Here is a 17,879-nt window from a genome sequence, read left to right on the forward strand (position 1 = left end):
AATTGTAGTGAAGAAGCTTATCAGATCGTTAAAACCCGGTTTTAAAAGAGTTGTATACAATTATAAATCTTATTTTTATATATTGAATATTCATTATCACAAACTTTAAAGAAAAAATGCATTTTCGGCTTTTATATAATAATTAATGAAATAATTGCTAATATCATAAAAATAAAAAAAAAGTGCAATAATCTTATTTAAAAACAAAGGAAAAATCGATTGATATTTATGAAATAATACTTTCAATATAATTTTAATTATTTTATTTACAATTAATTTTAATTAAAATTTCAAAAACAAATTTGAAAAAAATAAAAAGATGTATAAAAGTGGCAAGGCAATTGGATCAAGTTAGTTGAGTCTGTATGTATGCCTAGCCCATTACAAAGAAGCTTAGGCGAGTGTGGACCTGCTAGGTTAGGCCTGCATATTTGACCTTGTTGCTGTTTTTTTAACATGGTATCAACTCTCTCTCTCTCTTTTAAAAATAAACAGACAACAAATCATCTATTAGTAAAGATTTCAATCACTGTAGGTGGCTAAGAAGTTGGAATTCAAGGTTTGCAATCTCAAGAATCTATTTTTCAACCATATGTTTGCCTCAAAACTCCTAAGATATATCCTAACAATTATCCTAAGTATCTAAATCAATCCATTTTCATTACCTTACAACATTTTTAAATCAATCAAAAAATAAAAAATCTTTCTCAATCCCCGATGAAAGTTCAAAAATACTTAATGGTACTCCTCTCATTAAAAGGAACTTAATGACACCAAAATTAGTTTTTTTTAGTGTTGAAATGTGATCAACCAACTATTTTCTCTATCCTTCTTATTTTCCAACAATTATTTTTATCAAAATTCAACGATTAAAATGTAAAACAAATAAAATTTTAGATAAAAAATAAAATCATAAATCGAATGGACAAAAAGCAAGTAAATGAAGAGTTTTTGGACAAAAATGAACTTTTTATGCTAACATGAAAAAATCCCCATTAGTTTTTTTTTTACCATTCTTCTTTTAATTCTTTTAAACACTACAAATTTAATTATTATTTCATGAAATTGACCTTTAATTCAATTCTAATAAAATTTCATAAAACACATTGAATTGTCAAGAAAATACAAATAAAAGAAAAAACCCAACACATAAAATATCACAAACAACAAGTATAAAGATGGAATTGAAAAAAATTAAAGTTTAGAAATCAAAATAAAAATAAAATAAAAAAGGTAGTGTTCATTTAACAATGATGTCCACAGTTAAATAAAAAAAAACATGTATAATAATGCACAATAAGAAGCTGAACTGTTTTAGTGTATTATTTTAATAAAAGTTAGGTTTAGCAAATATATATCTTTAAGATTTTTAATAAGAGTTATTTATTAATTCCAACCAATCTTTACTATAGAATCCATTTTAGTTATAGAATTTATTTTGAATGCTTCAAAATATCACTATATAAAATAAATTTTATCTGATATCTATAATTTTTTTTATTTTTTTTTAATCACAATTAAATATATACCCGTTAACTTCTGGCCAAAAGGTATTAGATTCTTGGTAACATGCTCTTTATTTAATACAACACCAATTTCACGTTCTTATTCTCACTCGATCTCCCCTTCATATTCCTTTGAATTTGTCCTCCGAAAAAGGAAAAAGAAATACTCATGTGGTGTGTCGGAAAGTTAGTTAAAGTTTTCACAAGAATTCGATAATTTTGAGGGAAAATAAACATCACACCATTAATAGTTCAAGTACTTGGGCCAGGTCTCGGCCCAACAGCCCATGATATATATATATATATATATATATATATATATATAAAACCGTCAAAACAGGCCTAATTCTCATATAAAAAAAACCTTGCATTTTTAACTCTTTCTTATTGGTTAAAAAATTTATCATTCAAATCAATAATGCTGAGTGTTCTTTATCTTTTCCTTATAATAGAGAATATAATTAGAAATTTAATTCAGAGCCAAAACACATAATAGCCTCACAAATGGAACAAAACAAAGTATGAGTACTTAATATATTGATTCCTAAGAAAATTATATTGTTCCATGGGATGCCAGTTTAAAAAGAATAAAAGGCAAAAATATAGAGAAGAAATAAAATAAAATAAAAAACTGAAATGTAAAAGAAAGTAGTAAATCTAATTGTATACATATAAATCATACCGAATATAGAGATTACATGATAAATCTTAATACAAATTGAATTCTAACCCATTAAGCATTATTTTTTCTAGGAATCCTAACTTAACATGTAAATACTATAATTGATGTTTTAGGGAGGTTAATATTGCATGGAGATATGAAAACTCTATTTGGATATATGGAGACTTTGCGTGGATATTTTGTTTAGAGACATGAAGAATTTTTATGGAGATTATTTGTTTATAGAGAATATTTTAAAATCTAGCCCCATGTCATTTTATATCTTAATAGAGATTATATTGTACCATAGTTTGTAATTGTAAATGCATGAGTAAGGTGATTGTACTAATCAAAGGAGTTCATGCACCAATAGAAAATCACAAGGAGATTTCATATAGAGATACAGAGATGACAATACTAGTGAGGAAATATAACTGGACTAATTTTAGAGATAATATTATGAAAAATTCAAGATATTTTCTTACATGCACAGAGGTACAATTTCTAAAAATTAATTATTTTTAGACAACACATTGTGGGTTACGTTAACCCTTTTTTTTAATTCAAGTTATATTTTCTTATGGATAAACTATTAATATTAACCATTGGCAATCTTTCTGTATCTTTTTTAAAGCAAATAATCATATGTGTTTATTGAGGTCTCATGTGTTTGTATTGCTCTTCACAAGAGAGGGATATTGCATAGAGTTTCTTCCCTTAAATGGTAGCCAATACCTTAGTGCGCATGATGATCAAAGGTGTGGTTATGAGTTTAGAGGACATCGATCAATCGTGAATGGACCTCTTTGGATTTTATTTAGATTCTTTATGACTACTAGGAGATCGACGGCGCTTGAAAGATTCTCTTCTCTAATGGTCGGACATAGGATATTCTTGTTGGGTCACACTTGCCTCTTCCACATGAATGTAGTTTTTCATTTTCTATTTAACTTTGAGGAGTGTTCAATAAGTGAAAATGAACAATCATTCTTATAGCACGTAGTTGTTATCATAACCTAATTTTTTACCTTTGTTTTTGTTTGAAAAAATAGAAAACAATTTCCAAAAATCTTCTTTTCAATAAATCCAGTCAACTTTAATCATTTCATTATTTTCATCATTTTATTTATTTTGCTTTGTTTGTCCGATTAAGTTAGGAATACTCATAAAAATATAAAAAGAGAAGAAAAATATACATTGGGTATAAAATTAAAAAAAATAATTGAATTTGACAGAGCCCACAAACCTAGTTCTGAGTGCAAGAAAGAAACAAATTTAGGAATGATTTTGGGTGTAATTGGGATTCAATTAAAAAGTAATTAATGAAAAAAAGTTTAATTTGGCTTTAATTAAAAGAGTTGAAGAACCAAAGATTAAATTGAAAAAATGATCAAATTAGAGGGTTTAATTAATTTAGATTAGAAATGAAATTAAAAATAAAAAAAAGAAGAAAAATATGCGTTGTGTATAAAATTGAAAAAAATAATTGAATTTAACAGAGCCCACAAACCTAGTTCTGAGTGCAAGAAAGAAACAAATTTAGGAATGATTTTGGGTGTAATTGGGATTCAATTAAAAAGTAATTAATGAAAAAAAGTTTAATTTGGCTTTAATTAAAAGAGTTGAAGAACCAAAGATTAAATTGAAAAAATGATCAAATTAGAGGGTTTAATTAATTTAGATTAGAAATGAAATTAAAAATAAAAAAAAGAAGAAAAATATGCATTGTGTATAAAATTGAAAAAAATAATTGAATTTAACAGAGCCCACAAACCTAGTTCTGAGTGCAAGAAAGAAACAAATTTAGGAATGATTTTGGGTGTAATTGGGATTCAATTAAAAAGTAATTAATGAAAAAAAGTTTAATTTGGCTTTAATTAAAAGAGTTGAAGAACCAAAGATTAAATTGAAAAAATGATCAAATTAGAGGGTTTAATTAATTTAGATTAGAAATGAAATTAAAAATAAAAAAAAGAAGAAAAATATGCATTGTGTATAAAATTGAAAAAAATAATTGAATTTAACAGAGCCCACAAACCTAGTTCTGAGTGCAAGAAAGAAACAAATTTAGGAATGATTTTGGGTGTAATTGGGATTCAATTAAAAAGTAATTAATGAAAAAAAGTTTAATTTGGCTTTAATTAAAAGAGTTGAAGAACCAAAGATTAAATTGAAAAAATGATCAAATTAGAGGGTTTAATTAATTTAGATTAGAAATGAAATTAAAAATAAAAAAAGAAGAAAAATATGCATTGTGTATAAAATTGAAAAAAATAATTGAATTTAACAAAGCCTACAAGCCTAGTTCTGAGTGCAAAAAAATAAATTCACGAGTAATTTTGGGTGTAATTGAAGACTTAATTAAAAAGTAATTTAAGAAAAATAGTTTAATTTAGCTTTAATTAAAAGAATTGAAGAACCAAAGATTAAATTGAAAAAATTATGAAATTAAAGGGTTTAATTAATTTATATTAGGAATGAAATTAAAAATAAAATCTAAGATTAAAACCTAAAAGTTGGAAGAATATGTGAATCAGATTCTTGAAAAATTGAAGCAGACGCTGTACTTGTGATATCATTTACTTTTTACATAACCATAAAAGAAAAAATCATTTGATTAATCAAATTAAATTTTTTAGCGGGCATCATATATAATTATATTTTAAACCTTGATTTTATAAAAATTAAAATAACTTATTTTTCATTCATAAAAATCTGTTTTTTTTTTATTTTGCATGTAAAAATCTACTTCACAATTATTTTAAACTAACACAATTTTTTAAAACATATTTTAGCATTTTGGTAATTTTTACTTTTTAAAGTGTTTTTTATCTAATAAATTATTAATTGATTTTTTAGGTATTTTTTTATGGTTTTAAAATATTAATGTTAAAAATAAAAATTTATTTTAATATTTGATAATTAAAAAATACCTTTTAAAAAATACCGTAAATCTCAATTCTGAACGCATGTAAGATCAACTAAAAACACATTTTTCTTAATTTGTTTTTAAGTCTATCATAAAAGAAAGCTGTCAGAACTCAGAATATCAAGCAAAGTGTAAGATGGTGGCTTAACTGTCTTTACACCAAAAATTGAAACTCGTGTCATGAGATGACGAAAGGAGCATTTCCTGGGCATTCCCTCGTGACCCCGTGACTAGTCTGATAAGATGTTAGCTGGGTCGGTCCATTAGTTATTGCTCTACGTCCACTTTTATATATATATATATATATATATATATATATATATATATATATATATATATATATATATATATATATATATATAACTAAATGATTCTCCATACACACATATAGCATTTTATTTGATTTCCACTTTCCTTATTCAGATTCTTAACACGAGGAAATGATTAATAATTTGTTGATTGTGATGTTTTAAGTTAAAAAGTGGTCAAATTTTATCAAAATGCTGGTCGGTAAACAAAGTTTTGCTGTTTGGATCGTCATGCAGTGAAACAATGAAACATCATCTGCTTGTTCACTGTTACTGTCTTCTTGTCATTTTAGATTTATTCCTGTCATTTTTCATGCCTTTTCTACCTTGTTGTAACATGTTCGGCAACATTATCAGATTTTTTCCTCCATCGCGACAATTTATTAATTTGCCATAAGATTTTAAGGTGGTTGTTTGATGGATCTCTATCAACTCTAAATAATTTGGGTTACAGGTAAGTTTATGCACAACTTGACTAATTGCCAGAGGTCATAGAGTTAATAAGCAGGTAAACCTCTAATGATCATGAGGTTTATGACACTTAAATTGGTAATTTTTGAGAAACAAATATAGAGTCTGACTAGTTAAACTATACCTCTCAGGTTTTATTATGAAGGTAATTTGTATATGTTATACAAGTATAAATATAATAAAAAAAGAGAGACAAGAAAATGATTTAGCTTATTGCTGTGAGTTGATTTTCATGTCTTAGTGCAATAATTTTTTTTGGATGTGATATAATAATTTGAGCAGGGTGGCTTTTCAAATCCAAGTAATGTATATATATATATACACACACGTTGATTAATTTTACAAGTCTGAAATTAATAATTATATAAGTTTTAATGATTCTGAGGTTTGTAGAACTCGAATATTACATTTAAATATATTTTAAATGTGTTTAAAAAAGTGAGACCAAAATCCAATTTTTTCGTTATAATCAACACCCGTTTTCTTGAACAACCTTTTTGACAAGTCTATTTTTCTAAGGTAATAATGTTGATTTTTTTTTTTTATTTTGCCAATAGCCTTTTACTGCGGTTTTATTTTTTAAGGGACCGATATCAAATCTTCATGTATAGAAAAAATAACGATTCTTCTATGTTTAAGGTTTAATGTTAAATTCTTTAAAATAAATTAAAATATAGATCATAAATAATTTTAGAAAATAATTAAAATAGTTAATGGCAATAAAAAATAGACTTAGAAGAAAATACATAGTTAAATTTATTTTTTGTAAGAAAAGATTTTTGTAAAGATAATGTTATTATTCTTTTAAGTATAATTAACTCTTTACTTGAATATTTAAAATTATTGTTAATGTTTAGGATTTCTAAATTCCTCTTATAAATAGGCAACAACTCTATTTTTCCACATATTTTTTCATTTTATAGTAGAGAGTCAGTATCCTAAAGATCTCCATATGGTTAGCCCAGAACTCGGTGAGCCCAGGATCCAAGGGCCGACGAGAAAAACGATTAACAATTTCGATCGAAATGGCCAATTCCATATTTTTCTTTTGTTCATAAATATTATCAAATTATTTATTTTAATTTATGATAAACAAGCCATGAAAGTCGAAGATTTTTAATTCTATTGCTAATTACTTTAAACGTCGAAGACTTCTCTATCTTTTTAACATAAGATCTCTCTATTTGAGGTTCACCTATAGCTATAATTAATCAAAATCTTTGCCTTCATTGCATCCTGGCATCGATGAACAGAAGAGCAGATTGAAAACTCATCGAGCGCAAGGAAGCAATGGCCAGCTGTAATCCTTCCTCGGCAAGCATAGATGAGTTTCCAAAACTTGAAAGCTTTTTTGGGAAAAGCGGACTTGTTTTGTACTCAAAAGAACACTATAATTGCTTGCTTCATGCTCTCTGATTGCTAACTTTCAGATAAAAGCAAGTAGAGTACTCACGACTTTTCATGTTTCTTTGTGATGCCTTACACACTAATGACAACGAAAAGGATTCTAGCAATCAGTCTTTCTATTATGTTCAACAGATGTGGTGCATTGAGACGGTTCATTTTAAAGCGAATTCCGACTTTTTAAGTAAAAAAAACAATGGTTTCATTTAAAAAAAAAACAAACTAAAACCAAACTCGAATAGAAACAATCTTGTCAAAAACCCAAAATTTTTCTATCACAACCAAGAAAAAACTAAGAACACGGAAAACAAATGAAGAATATCAAGAACTTGCCCAACAAGATGAATTAAGATCCAAACCAAATATTAAACAAGCCAAGACATGAGCATGTTGGAAATCAATTACTAAAAAATAATCAAACATCAACAATTATCAACCAATAATCATGATTTGATCAAAATATATTTTAGTGCAACAAACAAAACCGTAAAATTAAAACTCGAAAATCATGATTATTGATGCGAATTAATCATTGATTATTGATTAACCAAACCTTACGAAGTTGTTGGTGCAAGGAATTGGACCAAAACTAATTCAAATCATGAAGTCAGGGTAATATTCTTCCTAAGAAGAAGAGCAAAAACCCAAAATTTTTCTATCAAAACTGAGAAAAAACTAAGAATACAAAGAACAAATGAAGAACATCGAGAACATACCCAACAACATGAATCAAGATCCAGAGTAAATATGAACAAGCCAAAGACCTGGGCATGTTGGAAATCAATCACTGAACAATAATCAAGCATCAAATATCAACCAATTATCATGATTTGATCAAAATAGATTTTGGTGCAAAAACAAAACCCTAGTATTAAAACTCAGAAGTTATAATTATTGATGTGAATTAACCCTTGATTATTGATTAACGAAACCTCACAAAGTTTTTGGTGCAAAGAATTGGACTAAAACTAGTCCAAATCATGGGGTCAGAGCAATGTTCTTCTCAAGAACACGAAGAACAAAAACCCAAAATTGCCTAGAAATACCTCAGCTACTACCAAACCTAGAATTTTACCTTGTAAGCCTAGAAACCAAGCTTTTTTTGTTCACACAAACCACATCACCATTGTTACACATGATTAAATAAAAACAAAAACAAAAAACAACAAATCATAGAAAACATGCATGAAGTTTCAATTCCCAAAATTGTCAAACCTAAATAGAAAGCATATTCAACAATTTAGGATTCAAAATTGACACTTTAACACTTCACAAGACTCAATCAAGACCCAAAAGACAAAAACATGTATTAGCAAGCCTTAAAAAAATAAAAATAAAAAACTACGACCATATTTGTTTGATTTCTAACCTGTTATATTTCACACAAAAAAATTATCCAAGCATTTTCTAAACATCTAGCAAACATTATTAAAGCAGAAATAATCAAGAAAAAAACAACATTTTTTTATACATTAATCAAAACTAAAGACATTATAACACCAAAACAAATTCATAAACATCTTTAAACATGTAAAACAAGCTAGAGGTGTGTCTCATGGACATCATCTACAAGGTTATAACAAGTTTATATCTTCAAAGCTCACTAATGACTGCAGACCCTTTATGTTTTTCTTTTGCAAAGTTTATCTTTACCATACTCAATGCTTAAGAAATCTTTGTGTTAGGCTCTTACACCTTTACACTTAGTTTTCTTATCAAGATTTTCCTGCGTTTTTTTCCTTTTTTCTTTTTTTTTTTCCCTTCATCTCCTCTGATTTTTCAGGGGGCATTTATAAGGTTTCAAGCTAGGATTTTTATCAAGGTTGATCAATGCTTAATCCTCTAATCGAAACGAGGAGGGTTTTGAATGGTTTTAAAAGTTGAAAGTTATGTACTTTGTTGGTTTTGCAATGATGGTTTTACAACAAACTTGGTTTTGGAGATTTTGGTGGTTTTGCTAAACTTGAAAGCCAAATAGTTGTTTTTTGACCTTCTGATCTTGAGAGAAATGTGTTCAGCTCATTATAAAAACCCATTGAGAAGGTTTAAAGTGTGAATATATAAAAAATCTAATGGTTTTACAAAATAGGTGTCATAGTCATAGCTGACTAAGTCAACCATTTTCGAAGCCTTGTCGGAGCAACTCCGATGTCATCGTCATAATAGGCCACCTAATGTTGGTAGATGGAGTGCACACCTTTCATTTGAATCCAACCTTGCTCAAGTCAGAGGTCTTCATACTCATTTGTGGGAAGATACCAACTCGATCAACATAGAATTGTCAAAGACAAAGAGGAATAGTGGATAGATGACATGTTGTCTAGCCTCTATTCCAAACGATACATTTTAAATATGAACCAGACAACGTGTCATCTAGCTAAAACATTGAGAAATTAGGGTTTTTAATTTGGAATATAGCTAAAGTTCAATTTACCTCTACCAAACTCAATTGTCAGCCCCAAAGTTTAGCGTCTTTTCCAATTCAGTCCTTGATTATCAATTTGTGCATTTTGAACCCTAATTGATCAATAAACTACTAATCTTATTCAATTTGACCCTTGATTAAACCAATATTAGTCCCTAAAGTCCCGCATCTTTTACAAATTGGTCATTGGTTTTGAATTTTTTTAATCAAGTCCTTAATTGTCCATTAAACTTTAATATTTATACAATTAACCCCTGATTTGACCAAATTAACTTTTAAAATTTCAATTTAACCCCAGACTTCAATCTCTCCCAATCAAAGCCCAAATTGAACTCAAAAACCAATATTTCTTGCAATTATACCCTCAATAAATTTAATTAAACCTTGAAAAACTCCAATTGAGTTTTTAAACATCTAACTTTGAATTTTTCTTTCAAAATTAAATTTTTCTTGTCAATAGGGCCTTTATCTGTCCATATTGGAATATTACTTTTTCTAACCTTGTATATTTTTATCCTCCCTAACCAGTCTTTAGCAATTTTCTGGGTGTTATTCATGATCTCTCCACTGATTTTATTTATTTATTTGTATTTCCTTTTTCTAATTTTTTGGTTTGTTCTTTTTTTATTATTTTTTATATATTTATATGGGGTCTCAAAATAAGTAACTACATATACCCCCTTTCTACAATAATTACGAAACTAAGACTTGTTAAGTGCTTTGCGTAATAAGTTTGTAAGGACAAACAAACTATTCTGCAAACCTAATCTTCTCAAAGCTTTAGTTTAGTTGACCCGAACTCTGTCTTCATAACGATCCCCTTCAACTAGAATTATGATTCAATGTTTTTTGCCAGGAGATGAATTCTGTCAACTTGACAACTTTTATTTTTAGCTTAATTGACTTGAAACCCTGAAGCTCAGCAATTCCCTTCAAGTAGAACTTTGGTTTCAACTATTCCTGTTTAGAAAAGAGTTATGTTGTCTCATCAACCTTTGTTTACATCTTAGTCGACCTAAAATCCTAAATCTTAGTAATACCCTTCAAGTAGAACCGTATTCTCATAGCTATTTTCATGTGCAACTATTTTATTGTACAGTTCTGTTATCTCAACGACTATTGTTTTTTAGCCCAGTTAACCTAAAATCTTGCATGTTAACGATTCCCTTCAACTTCAACCTTAGTTTTATAGCTACTAGGAGAACCATATTCTCACATCTCTTCTCCTATATAAATGTTTTTCTAATAGAGTCTTGTCATCTCAATGACTCTTATTTTTAACTTAGTTGACCAGCAATCATATATCTCAGCGATCTCCTTCAACTAAAACTATCCAAAGGCATCTTAATTGTTTTGATTGAATCTGAAACATTTTGTTTGCAAGGCTAATTCCTTTTCTAATTGTAGGGTTAACTTCTCTCTTCTTGATTTCCCAGCTCAATGATAATTTCTTTGTCAATCTTTAACTTATTCAAGTCTCATTTCAAGGAATGTTTCCTATAAAATAAAACATTGTACAATGATTTGGGTTAGATGCATGTATCCTTACCTAATTTGGAAATATAAGTCCCTTTTTTCTATGAGCTCTTTGTTTTCTTGTATGAGCTTGATTTTTTGCTTGAATTTCATCTTTTCCATCTATAATCTTCTTTATGTGTTGCGTTTCTTACCCCCTTCATTCTTGGGAAAAGTCTTCAACTTTTATTTCTTGTAGGGTCCTTTCTTGCTCCATTGAATATGTGGTTTGACATTACTCTCCATCATGTTTTTATCCATGCTTTAATTACCTTTTTCATTTTAAGGGCTTTTTGGTTTTGTTTCAGCACTAAAATCCTTATTCCAAGAAAAAATCTTTAAAAGACTTGGTTTTGTTCATGAAAATTAAAACTTTCAATGTATACATCAGAACTATGTTTCAAGCAATTCTCCTGAAGGTTTTATCAGTTTTAGAGTGTGGGTTATCTTAGGTCAGACTTTTACTGAAGGTGACATTTTGTTTCAATTTTCAAATAGGTTTCAAGCATTTACTTGAAAATTTATATAGAATCAAAGTTTGCCTTCTATTAGAATTTACATTTTCCTTGCATGAATAACAATGAGTTGCTACTCATTTTATCACTTCGCATGAAACGTAAGATAACCGTTTATCAACCAATATTGTGTGTGCTTGATTAGAAATGACTTTTAAACGCATGTAATGCAGACTATAGCTATGGGCTATGAAAGAAATGGATGTTTTTAGGCTAAAAAAGGTGTTTAAGGACTTAAAATCACTTTTTCTCCTGCCTCTTTTCTTTTGTGAAGTCATCTTATAGACTTCATTTGGATAGATTATCTTTCTTAGTGAAAAGTCTCATTTTAGGATCTTTGATCTTTCTTATGTTATTTAGTTTTGGAGCATCATCAAACCATCATTTCTTTTCTTTTCTTTTATTTCGCTTCTTTCTTTTCTTCTTCCTCTTTTTACTTTTTGTTCTTCTATTTTTATGATGATGCCCCCTAGTGTTAGGTTCTAACTTTTATAGATCCATGTATGCATTTCAACAATTTGCTCTGTTTACTTACACATTTCTTTCTTGCCCTCAGTGTTGGGTGTGATCCAAGTCTGATTTTTTCTTTTCAAGAATGCAATCAGGATTAAAAATGGGACTGTAAGGGATAACCTCTTTATGATGTTAGATAAAGATGGTCTTTCTTCATTTCAAATACACTTCGTTAAGATTTGTTTTTTAGAAAAAAGATTTCAAATGCTTTCAGATCATACAATTTATAAAGAGAGGTTTTTTATACCAAGAATTCGTAGCCAAATTTTACTTTATTACTTTGAAAGAAACTAAATATATGATACATAGTATATCGTTATAGAATCGGAATTCACGGGTCTAGCTAGATCTTTTCCATCCATTCTATCCAGCATTAGAGCTCTCCTTGAGAAAGCTTTCTTCACTATGTAAAGACCCTTGTAGTTTGGTGCCCATTTACTCTGGTCCTCCCTTGGTAAGTGCAATATTAGCACTAAATCTTCTTTCTGGAACACCCGAGGTCGAAACTTCTTGTCATAAGCTTTAGCCATTATTTTCTGGTAGAGTTGGTAATGACAAAAGATAGTTATCATCTTTTTAGTTATCATGTTTAGCTGTTTATATCTCACATTTTCCCACTTCCTTTATTCTAGCTTAGAATATACCAGAACCTTTAATAATAGGATTTTCATTTCTAGAGGCATCACTATCTTTATTCTATATACCAAAGAATATAAGGCGACTCTTGTTGAAGTTCTGACTATTGTGCGGTATGTGTAAAGGGCAAATGGTAACATTTTATGCCAATATTTATAGGTGAGTACCATCTTCTGAATAATCTTCTTAACATTCTTGTTGGCAATTTCTACAACACCATTAATTTCGGTCTATATTGTGATGAATTGGAACACTTGATTCTCTATTTGGCATAGAGCTCCACTATCATATTACCGTTGAAGTTCTGAGCATAATCAATCGTTATTTTAATTTTTCGACGAACCATATCAATATATCAAGTCCTTTTCTACAAACATCTTTATTGCCTTCTATGTTACATGAACATGTGAATTGGTTTTTATCTATTTTGTGAAGTAGTTGATAAAGATAAGGACAAATCTATGTCCCTTTTAGAATTTTTTAGAATTTTGTATTTTAAAAACTTGAGCTACCCTTTCGCTTGAAAACCAATTACTTTTGCATTCATTTTATTGTTTTTTTTATTTTAATTTTAATTTTTGTAAAACTCAAACTCTAGCACTTGAAATTAAAGTTGTTGCCTTCTTACATATTTAATCCTAAGCACAGCTTCCAATTCCTATATATATATAAAAAAAAAAAACAATTTTATTGACAACGCATATATTAACATTATTACATTTTCCATAAGCACGAGAAGAAATACTCGAACAGTTCCAAATTACGTGACCTAAACGGAAAACAAACCTCAACTGAGCCAATTAAGTCAGAGACCGTCCATGCATGACCTTACGCCTTATCCTTATTTTGTTGTCGTTGTTTTCTGGAGCAGACGGTGGCGAGGATTGGACATATTTGCCGTCCATATCACATTGGGATTTTGAGGCATATTTTAGTAGTGTTGTTCATGTGCTCCTATCAAATCTGGACATCATGTGTATGTAGTTAATTTCTCGTGCCATCATGATGCATGAATTTCTAGTATTGTGTTCCTTAAAAACCTCTAAAAACAAATAATTCAGCAACTATTCTTCTCTCCTCCCAAGAAAAACCCTACTTCATATTCGGATTCTCCTCTCTGTTTCTTTTTTACGCCGAGGAGGAGGTCGAGATTTCAACTAAGATTGCAATATTATTCATTAATTATAGGGACATGTTCTCCTGGTATTGAGATATTTAAGGATCATTGCTCAAGCATGCATGAGATTATTCACCCCCGTAAGTGGGTTCCTCGTCATCAAAACTTTCAACTAGTATTTGTTCTTTTCTTCAAGTATTTTCTTTCCTATCATTATAAGCAGTTGAACACTCCTTTTTGCATCAACAAAATGCAAGTTGGGCTGAAGATCCTATGCCAATATGGCACATCTTCTTCTGTCTATTCATATCATAAATATTCACCATTACCGTCCAAAATTGTTCCCAATAATTGTATTTTTCACGAACTCTCTCGTGGATATTCAATGAATTGAGTATGCTGAATAAATCTTTATGAATTCCTAGCGTAAATTGTTTTTTTTTTGGAATAAAAAAGATCGAATTTGATTTAATGTATGAGAATTGATGTGGACTGCGAAATAGAACATAGTCTTGATATGCAAAAAAGCAGCACCATGTATTCTGCCGTAAAAGAAAAGTAGGTTATTGACCCATCCATCACCTACCTTCAAAAGTAGAAAAAAAAGAAATTATTGCATGCTGAATTTTGGAACTTCTAGACTGTCAAGCATGGTTTACATCGTGCGTTTCCTTTTCCTTTGTCTTCGATAGTGGGGGATTAACTGAAGAACTTGATCGTCCAACTCTGAAAGTTTTAATCCTTAATTTTTAATTATGAGACTAATTAATTCTTTATCAGCAAACCCTATCTGTATTATCTCAATCTAATGTTGAAACCGAGCTTTTTATTATTATTATTATTATAAGATAAAACTCAATAACTTTAAAAATTAATTCTTAATTATTAAAATTCAAATCAAATATTGGATTTTATCAAACGTTATATCATCTTATCCCTAACATACTTGAGAAAGACATGCAGGAAAGATAGAACCACCAAATAGTATACGTACACAAAAAAAAAACAAAAAAAAACATCTTTATATATACATATTATAGATGCACCCGCACTAAAAAACAAAGTTATTAATCCAAGTTAAATAGATTAATTCAAATTTATTTTGGTTAATTTAAAATGATATTATTTTATTTTTTAAAATAAAAAAATCAAATCAAATCAAATCAAATCTCACCTGAATTTTAATTAGATTGATCGAATCACAATTTAACCTGCCAGGTTAATTGGATTTGAAATATTAACTTAGCATATATATATAATCTCACATGGATATTGAACATGTCGATCGAGATGAAAATTAACTTACTAAATTGACTAGATTTGAAAAAATCAATTCTCACCAGATTTAATATAAAACCCAACTAGAACAAGGTTTTAGGTCATTAGATCACTAAGTTGACCTGTTAAACTAGGTTAAGTTTAATAATACTGGTGAAAAACTATATCAAGCTAGACATAAGAGAGTGATTGAATTCTAGCTCTTAATCTAAACTAGTGTTTGGAAGTGTAGTAATTTTTGTTTTTTTTTTTGTACTTTTTAAAAGTTCATTTTATTTGAAAAAAATATTAAATTAATTTTTTTATTATTAATATTTTTTTAGTTTTAATATGCTAGTGTTAAAAATTAAAAAAAATTAATAAAAAAATATTAATATATTTTTATATAAAAAACACTTAAAAAAAAAAGTATACCCCACGTTATAAACATCCAAGAAATTTAAAGGTATAGTAACGCTATCAATAACCCCGGTCCATCTCAGGCCTGCTCGAAGTTCCCAATAACGCAAGTACAAAGTTGAATGTCAAACACAATTGGGGCTGTTGACTAGAAGCCGATAATGGTAAGACGGCCGTCTGATCAAATGATTAATCAGAGCATTAGGCATGCTAGAAATCCAGGTGGCAAATAACTAGACGTCAATTGTACCATCCCTCAAGATCACAACAAAGAACCTTAGCCATATCGATTCATATTTTGATGTTGTTCTCTTTGACAAATTTTATTATGTCGGCGCCCCATTAGATTATCTCCTTTTATCTCTCATGGTCTGGTCTTCTCGTGAATCGTTAGTTATATTAATTACCCCATATTCTAAATGCGGTAGAGGGAATCACTGTTTCCATATATAAAATTCTATGGATTCGTAATTTTTTTTGTTTTAACTTTTCTATTTTTTTTTTATTTTTTCATTTATTTTTTCTTTTGTTTTTTCCAAAATTATTTTTTTTATTTTACTTTTAAAATATTAACCTGGTTAAAATTTTTGCTTTGTAATTTTTTTTCTTTAAAATACTGTGGATTGCTGCAATGTTTTTCCACATAATTTTTCTATTTTATTTCTTTATTTTTTAAAATTATATTTGTCGATTTTTTTTTTAATATGGAGCTGATTGAGAATTTAGTTTTGTAATTTTTTTCTTTTAAACATCGTTAATTGCTACAGTGTTTCTCTGCACGATTTTTTTTATAATTTTCTCTGAAATTATCTTTTTTTTATTTTATTTTTTAATATTGAGCTGGTTAAAAATTACAGTTACAATATGTGAGGAAAGCACTGTAACTTTCCTCGAAAATTACTATTGATTGCTACAGTGTTTTTTCCCACATGGTTTTTTTTCTGTTTTTGTTATGTTTTTCCCTAAAATTATCTGTCAATTTTATTTTTTTAATATTAAGCTGGTTAAGAATTGCAATTACAAGTAAATACAATTTTTTCCTCACAGAACAATATGGATTGATACAGTTTTTCCTCACATGGTTTTTTTCCAGCTTCTTTTGTGTTTTCTTTTTTTTGTAATATTTTTTTCCAAAATTATCTTCGTCGATTTGATTTTTTTTAATATTGAGTTGGTTAAAATTTAACTTTGTAATAAAGCTTAATCATGTGGGGAAAACATTGTGGATTGCTACAGTGTCTCTCCGCATAGTTTTTTTTTGTTATAATTTTTTTCAAATTATCTTTTTCAATTTTATTTTTTTAATATTGATTTGTTTGTGAATTACAATTACAAGTCATTACAAATAAGGCTAAATCATGTGGGGAAGCACTGTAGCTTTCATCACAAAACACTGTGAATTGCTACAGTGTTTCCAACATGGTTTTTTTCCTTTTTTTGGTGTTTGTTTTGTTGTTTTTTTTCTGAAATTGTCTCTGTTGTTTTTTTATTTTAATATTGAGCTGATTAAGAATTTAGCTTTGTAATTTTTTTCTTTAAAACACTGTGAATTGTTGCAGTGTTTTTCCATGTGATTTTTTTATGATTTTTTTCCAAAATTATCTTTGTCGATTTTTTTTTGAATATTGAGTTGGTTAAGAATTATAATTATAATAAAGCTAAATCATATGAGGAAAGCGTTGTAGTTTTTCTCACAAAACACTGTGGATTGCTACAATATTTCTCTAAATGGTTTTTTATTTTATTTTATTGGAAAAAGTGCTATAGTTTTCCTCACAAAACATTGTCAATTGCTGCAACGTTTTTTCTCATTGGTTTTTTCCTTCCAGAATTATCTTTGTTGGTTTTTTTTTTTAATATTAAGTTGGTAGAAAATTTAGCTTTGTAATTTTTTTTGCTTTTTATTAACTGAAAAGCTAAATCATGTGGCGAAAGCACTGTATTTTTCCTCACAAAACACTGTAGATTGCTACAAATCATTTTGTTCAGTCTTTAAGTTTTTGATCACCAACACAACTTTTTTTTCCGTCATGAAATATTTGCTCTATCATACCTTTAATTTCTATTACTTATCTAGCGTTGGTTCACAATTATAACACTATCAAGTACATTTGTTTTATAAGCCCACGGCAGCGCGCGGGCATGTCATCTCGTAGTTGTTAAACCAGCTCATCACATGTAATAAATAATAAAATTTCAAAAA

The sequence above is a fragment of the Populus trichocarpa genome, chromosome 6 (assembly GCF_000002775.5).
Source record: "Populus trichocarpa isolate Nisqually-1 chromosome 6, P.trichocarpa_v4.1, whole genome shotgun sequence".
Taxonomy (NCBI): Eukaryota; Viridiplantae; Streptophyta; class Magnoliopsida; order Malpighiales; family Salicaceae; genus Populus; species Populus trichocarpa.